The sequence below is a fragment of the Lathyrus oleraceus genome, chromosome 5 (genome assembly GCF_024323335.1).
Source record: "Lathyrus oleraceus cultivar Zhongwan6 chromosome 5, CAAS_Psat_ZW6_1.0, whole genome shotgun sequence".
NCBI lineage: Eukaryota > Viridiplantae > Streptophyta > Magnoliopsida > Fabales > Fabaceae > Lathyrus > Lathyrus oleraceus.
In genome coordinates this window covers 477,828,832-477,843,482 of record NC_066583.1, presented here as the reverse complement: position 1 = coordinate 477,843,482, position 14,651 = coordinate 477,828,832, and the positions used below count along the sequence as shown (strand labels likewise).

At 43.0% G+C, this 14,651-nt stretch overlaps 1 long non-coding RNA gene across 2 annotated transcripts; it reads right to left on the bottom strand.

Annotated features, from left to right (window-relative positions):
• Positions 1 to 284: 284 nt before the first annotated feature.
• On the bottom strand, positions 285 to 1,708 carry LOC127085549 (uncharacterized). 2 transcript variants are annotated; one of them, XR_007789171.1, is made up of 3 exons: positions 1,448 to 1,708; positions 628 to 1,255; positions 285 to 533 (listed from the first exon to the last, which is right to left on the bottom strand). It is a non-coding gene; the product is annotated as an uncharacterized LOC127085549 (long non-coding RNA). The 2 variants fall into 2 exon arrangements; XR_007789172.1 differs by having other exon boundaries at positions 641 to 1,255; positions 1,448 to 1,707.
• Positions 1,709 to 14,651: the final 12,943 nt, after the last annotated feature.

Below are 14,651 nucleotides of genomic sequence, written 5' to 3'. Positions count from 1 at the left end.
TTGTGTTCCTATCTACCATGCTCATGTTCATTGATTCGAGTGTTTGGTTTATGAAGGTTGTAGTTCAGCACATCTTGGTCCTTTCTAAGTCTTTTGTTTCATGTTTATCATTGGAGTGTCACTCATGATTAATTCGGTCAGTGTAATATCCATTTCACTCTATTTCAATACATGTTCAAAATTCATTCATTCATATAAGATAACTTTAAATTCATTTCAAGAGCCATTCAGTTCAAATACCAATCCAAGTCCATTCAAGTGAGGAAATGTCATTCATTACATGATCATTACAGGAAAAAATACAAAGAATGAGTGTGTTGACCAACTGTTGACTTTGGTCAACCGTTGACTTTTTGGTCAACTCTGACCAAAGTCAACTCAACCCCATATCCCCAATCCCAATTCTGATTCCGTTCTCAATCTTAATCTTTGACTGTTGTTTTTGGATTGCCATGTGTCGTGAATGGTCGTAAAACTCAATGTTGGCCATCATGTGGTTTTGTTCAACGAATCACCCTCCATGTGCACATGACCTGCATGAAATCCAAGAAAGTGAATCAAAGTTGGTCATGCTAGAAATCATGTATCCATTAATGACAGTGTGTGGAGTTGAATAAATGAAGTTACAGATTAAAGTTACTCTTGCTGCTGTTATTAGTTGGCTCTGGATTAAATACTCCTGTTGTGAGGAAGCATCTGATACAGCTAGCCTAAACAAGCGGAGATGTGGATGTTCTTCTTTTGAAGACCAAAGCCCTTCAACCTCTTTACGCAGGTCTTGGCATCCGAAATTATCAAGCGATGATGAGGGTTCGGGATACATCGTCACCGTGCTGAGTGAACTGTCATTATACCTGGCAAAACATCAAACCATCCAGTAAATCTTGGCATCCAGCTAGCACTCTTTATTTTAGTATCCGGCATTCTGTGCATATACATCAACTATGTTTGTGACAGGGTACCATGCAGAAACATTCCAGGAATATATTGAAGAATGTTTAGTGAAGATAACTTATCTGGAATCCTTCAATTAGTGCCATGTACCTTTGTTGTTTAATACCTCTGATTGGTGAACTTTAGATGCAACGGTAGACTGTAGTTGCAAGAAATAATTCAGTGGTTACAGAACTCTCTTTTGTAAGACATAGAGATTTGGTTCTAGAGCTGTTAATCAATAATGTCAAACGACTCCTACTGGCTGCTTCTGCAATGAGCCCCGCCGGCAGGTGAACTCACATCCACCATCATAAACAACCTGCATTTTACAATAGACCAATTTAATACAGCATCCAATACAGCAAGCCTTGTTACAGGCCAAAAGCAGGTCATGAACCAAGCCATATGCTGCAATGGACAAAGCTCCCTGTTAAAAACAACAATGCAGTCCTTTGACACGTAAGTCCAGTCATGATATGCTGTAGATTCCAAGCCATGACAAAGATCTCACCTGCTGTGCGGAATCAGGAAAAGGTTGGACCAAAGTGAGGATCTCGAAACCATCCCACCAACCAACGCCTCCTATCTGTGCGGGCCATGAACCTAAGGTCGTAGTAGTGTTGCAGAATGACAGCGATTACCTGCTGGGTGCAGACCTGCTAGGCCGTTTGTCTCGATTACTAATCGAGCCTTCACACACCATCACGATCCTTGAATCAAGTGCATGAGTGTCAAGCTACCTGCAAGCCAGCAATACCATGGTATCAATAGTTGGCAATGTGCGACAACGAAATGGAAATACAATCAATCATGTTGAGTAATCTTCAATGCCACAAATCCCGCAATGCAACAAACTTCACAATCCAACGGCAACTGTACGACGGCAAGTCCAAACTGCTACAAACTCCGAGCCGGTGTCGAACATAGCTCATAGCACGCATATTCCAAACGTGAACGCAAGTATAAGCCGCTAACTGCAGTCCAAACTCAACTACCAAAAGCTGAAACATGAGCGGCACGCAGCAGCACCAAGCCAAAAGAAAATTGAAAAAAACAAGACGGCACGTGAAAAGCCAAGAGATCAAAACCAAGAAAACCTGCAGAAACAGAGCAAGTTGTCTAAGCATACCAACACAGACATCTAATCCAAAAAAAGCAGTTCAGTTCAAGGCAATGAGTTTCAAAATAATAAACAGTTCATGAAAGAGCAGTTCAGGAAGTTAAGCAACAGTCCAAATCAGTTTGGTTCAATAACAGTTATCCACAGTGGATCGAAGAATTTGAAGCCAATGGATTAGAGAGTAAACTTGTGAAAAATAACACGTGACTTAATTCACGATGTAGAAACTCACCTTCTCGTTCACTCAGGTGCCAGCTGGATGATTCATGCTTAATTCTCCAATTTGCCCTTGGGATTGTGCTATATAAGCTGCAATCATTGCCAATCATTGGGTTCGAACGATTTTTCCCTGATTCCCAGAAGCTTCTGCACTCAATCCTCACCTTCAGCACACGCTCATCCTCCATTGTTGTGGGAGCTTCATCATTCGAAGCTCCACACGGCAGAGCTAAGCCACCACTTCAACCTCCTCTTCCACCTCGGTTCTTCAACCGCATTCACTGTACCAACCTCCGATCATCCTCGTAGAATCTTCAACCACCGTAACAGATTCACGACACCTTCACCGTCAACAATCAACATCTCACCGGAATCGCTCCAAGAAAGGAAGAAGAAGAAGAGTTGACCGAGGATCCAATCATCGCTTCACTCGGTAAGTCCCTAATCTGCTTCCGATATCACTCATTCCTGTTTGTTCATACGGAGACGAATCGAGTCGAATTTGACGGCACGAGCTTTACCGATACTGGATCGATTCGAATTCGAATCCGATAACTGATTAAAGAACGAATCCTCTGCCGAATGATTATTGAGCTGTCGCGAGATGTGGATGAGAGCGCGCATTGATCGTATTCGTTTTTCTCTTCGCTTGGACCGAGCCATCACCTATGGCGATTACGATGACAAATCGGATTCATCTTCTTCCTCCTGGAGCCGCGACGACGGCGCGATCAGTGATATGGCGGAGAACGCGACGGCGGCTCAGGCTTTTGTTCCATTTGCGTTTTGTGGAATCTTCTTTTCTACCATTGCATGTGTCCTCTGTTTCCGATCGTTGAAGATCCCGCTTGGGCCCAGACCATAGCGAGTTTCTCCCACACACCATCCAATGACCAGTACACCCCCATGCGATTGGGCTTATTATTTTCCAGTTAGGTCCATCCTGATTTGCTGTGTAGATTTAATTGTTAATCTTGATTTAGAAGTTTAATAGGTGATGTTTGATTAGGAGTTTTTAGAGACTTATTAGAAATGTTGATTTTAGGATTAAGTATGTAGGATATTAGATAATGATTTAGAAAAAAAACTGAAAATATTAGAGTTAATTAGATAGAGATTTTAATTAGACATTGTTATAAGCATTTCTAGGGATAATTAGGATTAGAATATGATTAGAGAAATTAGGATTAGAATATCTTTAGATAGGCTGTTAGAATTAGAAATTAATTTTAGAATTAATTTAGAAATACTAGGATTCAAACGACTTTAGGATTAGAGATTAATTGTGAAAATATTAAAAAGAAATATTAGGTAATCTCTTGGTTTTTTTAAATTGTTAAATTTAGTTTAGTTCTAATTGACTTTAAATAGGACTTACTTAGAATAGAATTTTAGTCCAATATTACTCCCTAACTGTGAAATGACTATTCTACCCCTAGGCTTAGAAATAATTCAATTTTGCATGCTCCCTTAATTTTAGGACATATTATCACCTGAGTAAATGAGCTTCATGTGGAGTATCAGCTTCTGTTCTGGATTTTTTCCCTCTGTTGACCCTAGGCTTCGACCTAGTGGTTTGGACTTATCATTTGAATTGTGATTTCAGGTTCAAGAATGCATCTCCATGAGTGATGATGCTCCTTCATTTGAGCTTAACCATTTGTTGTTGTTGGCTAACAATTGTGTGTTTTGTAGGCCTTAATGGGGGATTCACTTGTGTTCATGGATCGCTCATTGTTGTCTGATTGGATTTGTCTGTTTGTGTGATATTGACTGTTGATTGTTTGTTTGAATTGTGTACTGACTAGTTAGCTATTCACACAGGTACATTAAGTTGCTAATATTGCTTTGCTTTGCTTGCTAAGCAATTTGCACCGAGGTATGACGTTTCTGACTTCATGTAGTCTGGAGACCCGGCTGTTACCGGGCCGGGCAAATTGTCTGAAGTCCTCCTTAAGAGGCAATGCTTGTGTATGTTTATATTTGTCCTAAGCAGGGAAAGTCCTCATTTGAGGCAATTGGTGGAAGGTAGGGATAAGCAATCTATCCCCCACTATTCTGTGAGTCTTCTCCTTGCTCCCATTGCATGGTTGTAGCATTGAGATCCAAGCCCAAGATCTTGTACATTGTACAGTCGAGTCTATGTCCTGAGCGTAGAAGGGTCCCCCCATTCTGGACCCACGCTCCCTTGTCTGATGCTCTCTCTGACTTGAGATAGAAGCAATGAGGCACACCCCTCATCACCTTTCATCTGGCTTCACCTTAGCCCCTCAATGGCAAGGTTAAGAGCTAACCTGACCCCGATACAGAGGCTTGTTTGTTGAGGTTGATATGACCCCTCGACTAAAGCCTAGCCCTAATGTTTGAGCCCCTTGCTGGTGTGTTTATTTCATGTTGTATATGTTTGTGTGGTGTGATTGTATCCCCTAGGTTTGCTAGACTCCGCGTAGTCTCATTTGCATGACAATTAAGGTAGCACGGTTCCTTCGTATAGGACTTCCTTTCTTGCTTGTGCTTTCCTAAAACACAAACAAACATTATCCCCTCTTAAGGATACGTCAACTCCTTCTACTACAGGTGAGTAAGTCTCCAAAGGTCGAGCATCAGGTAGATTGCGTAGTGACGTTGTCCACTTAAAAAAACACAAACCAACAGGAATAGTTTAGCCGAACTACGGCAACTCTGATTCTCATGTCCAGATGAGATACGTAGGCACGAGATGCGATGTCTTGTCGAGTTTGACTAACAACTAACACTAATTCTTTTCTCTCGCCCTCGTTGCGATTGAGACCTTCCCCTTCTCTTGCCCTAGTTGCAATCGAGACCCTTCTTCTTGTTGCATGCTGTTGTGTGTTTTGGGTTCGGATGCTGACATAATTCCATCAATTGGTTGTCGGGCTCCATGTTTGCCCTTTTGAGTGTGTTTTGGGTTCGGATGCTGACATAATTCCATCAATTGGTTGTCGGGCTCCATGTTTGCCCTTTTGAGTGCGTTTTTGGTTCGGATGCTGATGTAAGTCCAGTGATTGGCATTCAGGCTCCACGTTTGCCTTTGCCTGTTTCTGTTTGTGTGCGTGTCAGCCGAGCTACGAATGCTCTGATTCTCCTTCGTCCAAAGGAGATACGTATGCACAGGATGCGACATCCTAGCGAGCATGTGTTGTTTTCCCCGGTCCGAACTACTTAGACTCTGATGTCTATGCTTGATAGACTAAGTAGGCCCAGGATGCGATATCCTGCCGAGTCAGTTTCAGTCAGTCTCTTTCGTCTCTTTCAGCCTGTGTAGATGTTTATTTGAGCAGTGTTTTTTAGCAACCATTTTTCCTTCCTATTGTGCGTGGATCCCGTCGAGTACGACGGATGCGTAGGGGTGCTAACACCTTCCCTTCGCATAACCGACTCCCGATCCCATTCTCTTTGGTCGCGAGACCACGTCTTTTCCAGGTTTACTCTGAGCGTTTCCTTTCCCTCTTTTGGGATAAATAACGCACGGTGGCGGCTCTGTTGTTCTTGTTTTCCCGCCGGTTTTTCGCGTAATGCGACACACGTGTACCTTGTCGGCATAGATTCGGCATTTATGACATTTTCTAGCATAATTGAAGCAGTCGGATTCCATGGTCAACCAGTAATAACCAGCTCTTAAAATCTTCTTGGCCATGGCATGCCCATTGGCATGAGTTCCAAAGGATCCTTCATGAATCTCCTTGATCAACATATCCGCTTCACGTCCATCCACGCATCTGAGCAGAATCATGTCGTGATTTCTCTTGTACAACACACCATTGCTTAAGAAGAATTTGGATGCTAACTTCCTCAATGTTTTCTTGTCAAGGGCTGTTGCATCTGTTGGATATTCTTGATTTTGCAAAAAGCATTTGATGTCGTGAAACCAGGGTTTACCATCGACTTCCTCTTCAACTGATTGACAGTAGGCAGGCTCAACTTTCCGCTCGATCTGAATGAGAGGTGCTTCATTATGGAATCTAACTTGATACATTGAAGCCAACATAGCCAAAGCATCAGCAATTTGATCCATGACATAGGCACGATATGGGATCAACTTGGTATCACGGGTTTCCCATTCGCCCTTGACTTGGTATATCACCAAGGCTGAGTCTCCACATACTTCGAGGACTTTGATTTAGAGATCAATTGCTACTTCAATGCCTAGGATGCACGCCTCATATTCTGCTATATTGTTCGTGCAATCAAAACACAACCTTGTTGTGAAAGGAGTGTATCCACCATTCGGATTTAATAGAACAGCTCCTACGCCATGCCCCATGTAATTGGAGGAACCATCGAACATGAGCTTCCACCGAGATCCGGGTTCAGGTCCTTCATCAAGTCCTGGGATTTCACAATCTTTTACTACCATAATGTCTTCATCAGGGAAGTCAAACTTCAATGGCTGGTAGTCTTCAACAGGCTGGTTTGCCAGGTAATCAGACAACACGCTTCCTTTAATGGCTTTCTGAGATACATATTGGATGTCATACTCAGATAGTAACATCTGCCAACAGGGGAGTCTTCCAGTCAAAGCAGGCTTTTCAAAGATGTACTTTATTGGATCCATTTTTGAGATCAACAAAGTAGTGTGGCAAATCATGTATTGTCTTAAACGACGAGCGGCCCATGCTAAAGCACAACAAGTTTTCTCCAAGAGTGAGTATCGGGATTCACAATTGGTAAATCTCTTACTCAGATAATAGATGGCATGCTCCTTTCGACCAGTTTCATCATGTTGTCCCAGCACACATCCCATTGACTTTTCAAGCACAGTTAAGTACATAAAGAGTGGTTTCCCCTGAACAGGTGGAATTAGAATAGGGGGCTCTTGCAGGTATTGCCTGATCTTCTCAAATGCCATTTGGCAGTCAGAATTCCATTCAACTGCTTGATCTTTTCTGAGCAACTTGAATATAGGTTCACACGTAGCAGTCATATGAGATATAAACCTAGAGATGTAGTTCAAACGTCCCAGGAATCCTCTAACTTCTTTCTCTGTACATGGAGCAGGCATTTCTTGTATTGCCCTAACCTTGTCTGGATCTACCTCAATTCCTCATTGACTAACAATGAAACCAAGCAACTTTCCAGACCGGACACCGAAAGCGCATTTAGCAGGATTCAGTCGTAGTCGGAATTTCCGAAGACGCTCGAATAGCTTTTGCAAGTGGTCTATATGATCCTCTTCACTTTGAGATTTTGCAATCATATCATCCACATAAACCTCAATTTCCTTATGCATCATATCATGGAAAAGGGTGACCATTCCTCTTTGGTAAGTTGCCCCAGTATTTTTGAGATAGAATGGCATTACCTTATAGCAAAATGTTCCCCAAGGGGTGATGAATGTGGTATTTTCCATGTCCTCTGGATCCATCTTAATTTGATTGTAACCCGAGAATCCGTCCATAAAGGAGAAGACCGCGAACTTAGCGGTGTTGTCTACCAGAGTGTCAATATGTGGCAGGGGGAAATCGTCCTTTGGACTAGCTTTGTTTAGATCCCTGTAATCAACACACATCCTGACCTTGCCATCCTTTTTGGGTACTGGCACAATGTTGGCTACCCATTGAGGGTACTTTGCAACTGCTAGAAAACCGGCATCAAATTGACGTTTTACCTCGTCACAAATCTTTAGAGCCATGTCGGGTCTTGCTCTTCGGAGCTTCTGCTTCACTGGCGGACAATCTGGCTGTAGTGGTAGCTTGTGGACAACAATGTCAGTATCTAGACCTGGCATATCCTGATATGACCAAGCAAATACGTCTACATATTCGTGTAGCAACTTGATCAGTCTTTCTTTGATGCTTGCCTCAAGTGTAGTCCCAACTTTGACCTCTTTCTTGTCTTCCTCGGTGCCAAGGTTGATTGTTTCCACTGGTTCTTGATGCGGCTGAAGGGCCTTCGACTCGTGCTCGAGCATCCTTTCCAGTTCTTCAGGGAAGTCATAATCTTCCCCACTATCCTCTTCCGCTTGGTAGATGGGGAGTTCAAAATTATAGGAAGTAGCAGGATCATCGAATTCAACTGGTTTATTGATTATTCTGCATGTTTTTTAATGATGGTTTTTTTTAGAAAAATGGAAATAAAATGCAAAAGAAGTAAAAAATATTTTTGTAGTTTTTGAAAGGATTGCCATTTTAAGAAAAACAACAGATGAACGACAAGAATTTGAACAAAATGCTCTTTATTTGTCATAATGATTTTTTTGAAATTCAAAAGGGGCCCTACAAATGATCCATTAGCCTTGGGCAGAGCTAAGGATTTTCAAAAACACAAAGGAAAACAACAATTACTTTGACACAGGAAAAACTTCTGGAATCTCAACCGCTTCCCAATTTGTTAGGGCTGCTTCACATCGGTATATCAGGTTCGATGTTTCTCCATCTTCAGTGCCATCCTCCACTGCACCAACTTGATCTCCATGGATAAATCCTTTGCTCAGGAAAACTTCTTGTATGCTCCGCACACGGTCCTTTGCAAGGACCAGGGCTCCCCCATTAGCAGAAGGCTTGTACCCCAAACCAAAACGGTCATTTTTCTCATTGATGTTGATGACTTGCCCCCAACCTGCAGGGCCTCCACTTTCAACTGTTGATTTTGCGCTCTTCAAAGAGGCGAATGACAAACTGGTTTTCTCAACAGGATCCTTAACCTCTTCAAGTGTGGCATTGGATATTTCAAGTGCTTGAAAAGAGGTTTCTAAGGCGTCCTCATCAGCCTCAATATAACGGAAAGAGGAGAGTTGACTGATGATAAAATCTTCTTCACCTGAGACAATAACGAGCTTGCCATCGACAACAAACTTCATCTTTTGATGCAAAGTAGAAGTTACTGCCCCAGCCGCATGTATCCATGGGCGTCCCAAAAGGCAGCTATAAGCTGGATTTATGTCCATGACTTGGAAATTGATGGGGAATACATGTGGTCCGATCTGTATTGGTAGTTCCACCTCCCCAACTACTGTCCTTAGAGAGCCATCAAATGCTTTTACCACAAGGGCACTAGGTTTCAACTCCGAACCTTGATAAGACAATTTAGCAAGTGCCCTCTTTGGTAGAACATTGAGGGATGATCCAGTGTCAACTAAAACTCTGGCCAGAGCATCTTCTTGGCACTTTATGGATACATGCAAAGCGCGATTGTGATTCTTCCCCTCCTTGGGTAGCTCTTCATTGCTGAAGCTTAGAGTGTTGCAAGCTGTGATATTGGCGACCACTCCATCGAATTGGCCGACCGTTATATCTTGGGTAACATGAGCCTGAGCAAGCACCTTCAGTAGAGCCTCCCTATGAGCTTCGGAATTCAGAAGCAAAGACAAGATAGATATTTTTGATGGTGTTTGATGTAACTGATCAACTATCTTGTAGTCAAATTTCTTTATTATCCTTAGGAACTCACTTGCTTCATCTGTTTGCGCAACCGGTTGTGCCCCTCCATGTTCTGGGGTAGGATTTACATTTGCAGCTTCCCTTGTTGGCTCTTGAGGGTTCACATTAAAATTTGGAGTATAAATCCGACCACTGCGGGTCATCCTGCTTGTTCCTGCGATGTTAGTGATGTCGGTGTCAACAATCTCCAAATCTTTCTTACTTTCAGCAGCTTTGGGCTTTCCATCTACCACTGTTATGTCGTACTTCCAGGGTACTGCCTTGGTACTTTCAAAAGGAAATGGGGTAGGCATGCAAACTACCACGGGTGATGGATGAACAACATCTCTTCTGTGATAAGTTACCTCAAATGGTTCTGGTATATTAAAAACGGGTTCGATGACTGAAACTTCCTCATTTGTTGTTGGGCCACAAATTTGTAAAACACCTTGATCCATCAAGTTCTGAATGCCATTTCGTACCACTTTACATCCTCTTGGATGAACAACACATTCCTCACAGTTGTCGTGACATGTATCAATCAATCTAGCCCCCACCAATCCTGCATGAAGCGCTAGCAACGGAGTTTTAACATCTTCCACGTTCTTGATTATACACACATCAGAAGCATCCTCAATGGCATTAACATCACCGTGCGCTGGCAAAGGGTTACTTTTGACATTGGGTCCGACGTCTCGAAATGATAGAATCTTCTTCTCAACCAGGTCTCGCACAATGTGCTTTAAAGCATAACATCCTTCTAAATCATGTCCAGGGGCACCCCCATGGAAAGGACAATGGGCATCTGGATTGTACCATGGAGGTAAAGGATTTGGTGGAGGACCCAAAGATCTGGGCGTCACTAACCCTTTCTGTAGTAACGATGGGTACAATTCAGTGTATGTCATAGGGATTGAAGCAAACAGAAGTCTACCTCTCTGTACCCTATTTTGATTTGGAGGATTTTGTGGACAAGGAGCCTGTGCCCTTGGCTGTTGATAAGCATGTGGCGCTGGCGCTTGCTGGTATATTGGCACTTGCTGAGCAGGCTGATAGACAGGAGCTTGTGATTGGTTGAAATTTGGTGTGACAGCTGCCACATATGGTTGTTGGACATATTGTACTGGATAAGTTGGTTGTTGTTGAGCAAATCTGTGTTGTTTCTTCCATGAATGACTCCTTCTTTGACTGGTTGATACTGCATTTGTATCACCCTCTTTCTTTCTTTGAAATCCTCCAGGAAACTTTTTGGCATTACTACCAGATGTTTCAGAGGTAGTCATCATCTTTCCATTCTTCAATCCAAGCTCGACCTTTATGCCCACGGCGACCAGGTCAGAGAAGCTTGCAGATACGCTACTCACCATTCTTTCATAGAACACGGGTTTGACTGTATCCATGAACCAATCCGCTAACTCCTTCTCAGCCAGAGGTGGTTCGACTTGCGAGGCCACTTCCCTCCATCGTTGCGCATATTCCTTAAAAGACTCATTATCTTTCTGGGACATGCTGAGCAATTGCCTCCTATCTGGGGCCATATCCATATTATACTTATAATGTTGGATAAAAGCATCAGATAAGTCTTGGAAACAACGAATCCTACTCTGATCAAGGCTTAAGTACCACTTAGAGGGAGCACCCCTCAAGCTGTCTTGGAAGCAATGTATCATAAGTTTGTCATCCTCTACATGCGCAGCCATTTTTCGATAGTACATAATAAGGTGACTCTTAGGACACGAGTGACCCTCATACCTATCGAAATCTAGGGTCTTGAACTTCGCAGGAATCACAAGACCTGATACTAAGCACATCTCTTTAGCAGTAGCACCAAAAACTTGGTCACCTTCCATAGCCCTCAATCTTTTCTCAAGCATCTGGTAATTCTCCTTCATCCCTCTTATGTCTTCCTGCCTTTCCTCATCTTCATCTGAAAAGTCTGGAGCATGTTGTTGATCCTCAAAGTAGGGTTGCACATGTGCACGAACGAGAGAAGGTGCGAACGTGTGGACCACTGGATGGTTTTCATTGATGGTCGGTAGAGGAGTCGTCTGCTGAGCGGATTGTGCAAAATCGGGGGCGCCTTCAACTGTAGGCATGAAACCGGGAGGTAAACCATAGGTTGGCCAGGTTGTTGGTACTGTCCTTGCAGGTTGGGGTTCAATCGTTGGACCGGCGATTTCTGAAACAACCGTCGTTTGGGTGTCTAACTTTGCCCTGATGACCTGTAATATCTCCATGACCTGACCCATGTTTCCACGCAGGTCTTCGAGCTCTGAGCTCACTCGCTCCAATTCATGCTCTCGATCTGCCATTCTTTGACGAGCTCTGGCACGAGTATTATACTGGTGTTGAAAATTCAGCGTGAAATTGGAGGAAGAAAGGACAGAATGAGACTCTGGTTTTGAAAATGCATGAATGCATGTATGGATGCATTTTGTTTGCAAAACTCTTGGTTAGTTTCAATCAATCATTTCAAAAATGTCACAACACTTGTTCGCAAATATTTAAAATAATAAGGAAATGAAACACAATAAAATGAATCTCAAAAGCGATTTTTCATTAAACTCATATCCAAGTTCAAATACAAACAACGTGCTCATGGCTTATGGGCTTTCCGAATCGTAGCAAGGTCAGTAGTTAACCCTTCTAACATTGCCTTACAAAACTTAATGAAATTAAAGACTTGATGCGGGGTGTTCTCTGGACACATGCACCAATCAGCTTCTTGCAGCTTCTCAGGTAGCTCTCGCATGATGGAACTCGCAAATCCGGACAGCTTCAGAAATTTGCCCTTCCACTCAGTGTAAAGCCCTTGGAGATCTTGGATAATGCGCACGTCTTCAGCCTTGGTCACCTCTATGTCCCTATAGAGGTTTCTCCAATATCTGCATTCACCTAGAAACACCATATATGCAACATCCTGATCCCCACCTTCAAGTGCCTGGATTCTAGCATCGGCTCGATCCAAATGATGTTTCAACCGTGTGCAAACTCTTTCTGACTCTTCAGTCTTCAGCTTCTCGCGTTCCAGAGTATCCTTGTATTTTTGAATGGTATTCTCCAGTTCACGAGTACGAATATCGGAAATCAGCCGTGCTTCCCTTTTCATTTCAAGGGTCAGTTCCAGAGTCTTATTGAGTTTTTGAATCCGGAGTAAAGCTCTATCCAACTCCCCTTCCTTTGATTTGAACACAGATTTAGTGCTATAGAGTGCTTGTCCAAACTTTTCTCTCCTTGCTTCAGACTCTCTAGCTCTTTTGTTGGAGACTTCAAGATCTTTGTCCTTCTTTTGTTGATCGTCTTTCAAGTTCCCATTCTCTATCGAGACTCGGCCAAGCTTGATTCTCAAATCAACATTTTCCAACTCCAACTCCTTGATACGGGCATTGAGCTTCTCTACATCTTCAGGTAATATGGGTTCTGGATCCGGAACCAATGGATAGATAGAAGGATCAAATGGATAAGGGAGTTTAATCATCTGAACCCTCTCTCTAACCCAACAAGTGTAAGGCTCTTGGGCAATGACATTTCTCTTACCCAACTCCTTACCTTTCCTGATAACTGCTTGCCAAGACCTCTTGATCTTTTTCACCATGGGATGATCCGCTTCAACACCATGTAAGATAAAAGGCTCTAGAGCTTCAGCTTTTGGAGGGTCATTCATAGGGTACCCCTGCTGCCTTAGAGATAACATGGGGTTATAGTTGATGCAACCCTTGGTTCCTATCAACGGCACATTGGGGAAGTCTCCAATGCCGACAATCACATTCTCGGTTTCCCAATCCCTGATATATCACTTAACATGACTGGAGGTGAGGGAAGCTAACTTCTGGAAGGGCTTGAGTTCCTTTGAGACAAAAGGACCTTCTTCGGGCATATGGGATCTAAACCAAGCATGCAACAACTGTGCACAACATAAGACGATTCCTCCCTTCTTCTCATGACGATCATGGAGAGTGTAGTAGATATTTGCCAAGAGGAACGGTACAGGGTTACCAGAGAGGAAAATTCTCACCGCCAGGTGGTCCACAAAATGGTCAATATTTGGGAAGAGGACTATCCCATATATCAACACGGCTAACACAGCATAAAAGGCTTCCCAATTCCCTTCTTTTTCCATCTTCTTGGCCTGATCTTCCAAGAATTTCCTAGAAAAACCACTGAAAGGTCCTTTCACATCCCAATTGTCCACGACTTCAGAAACTTTCAGACCCAAAGCTGAAGCTATCCTCTTGGGAGGAATATCTTCATCAAGCTTAGGAAATGGATTATGATCCTTCAAATTCCGGCCTATGATCCTCTCAACCTCCTCCAAGGTAGGAGCCAACTGGAAGTTAGAAAACGTGAAACAACGTAGAGGTGGATCATAGAACTGAGCAATAGTCACTGTGGTCATCATGTCCATCTTCTCATTTAGGATGTCCAGAATTCTTCCATAGTTTTGTACAAAGCTGTTGAGTTTGAGGGGTGTTACTTTGGCACTCAACTTCTGTAGGCTGGTAAGGTCCACGTTCTTGTATTTGAACTGAAAAGTGCCTCTTCTCTCAGGATTCATCTTGCTAACAAGTCTTGGATTCCTGAAATAATGCGAAACAACTAAGAGTTTTGCTTTTTATGCGTATGCAATGAATGGATGGATGCAATATATTTTTTTTTGGTACGGGTTCAAAGGTCCGAGGTATGGATAAATTTGATTGCTTTTCCAAAACGGGGTTCTCACCGGGTATGATCTAGGGCTTTGTTACAAAGGATCCCCAGAGTCATTGATTCACAAGAATGTTTGACGCTTACGGGAAATACTCTCCGGTCCTCAACTCCATCAAGGGAATCTATTCTGGGTGAGGTTCTCGTACCGACTCTTACGAAGTATTCACCTCAGGAGTCCGTACTACGCAACCATCGACTGGGTTCTAGACAGGGTACTCAGAGTCATGGATTCAAAAGACTGTTTGACGCTTACGGAAAATACTTTCCGGTCATCAACTCCATCTAGGGAA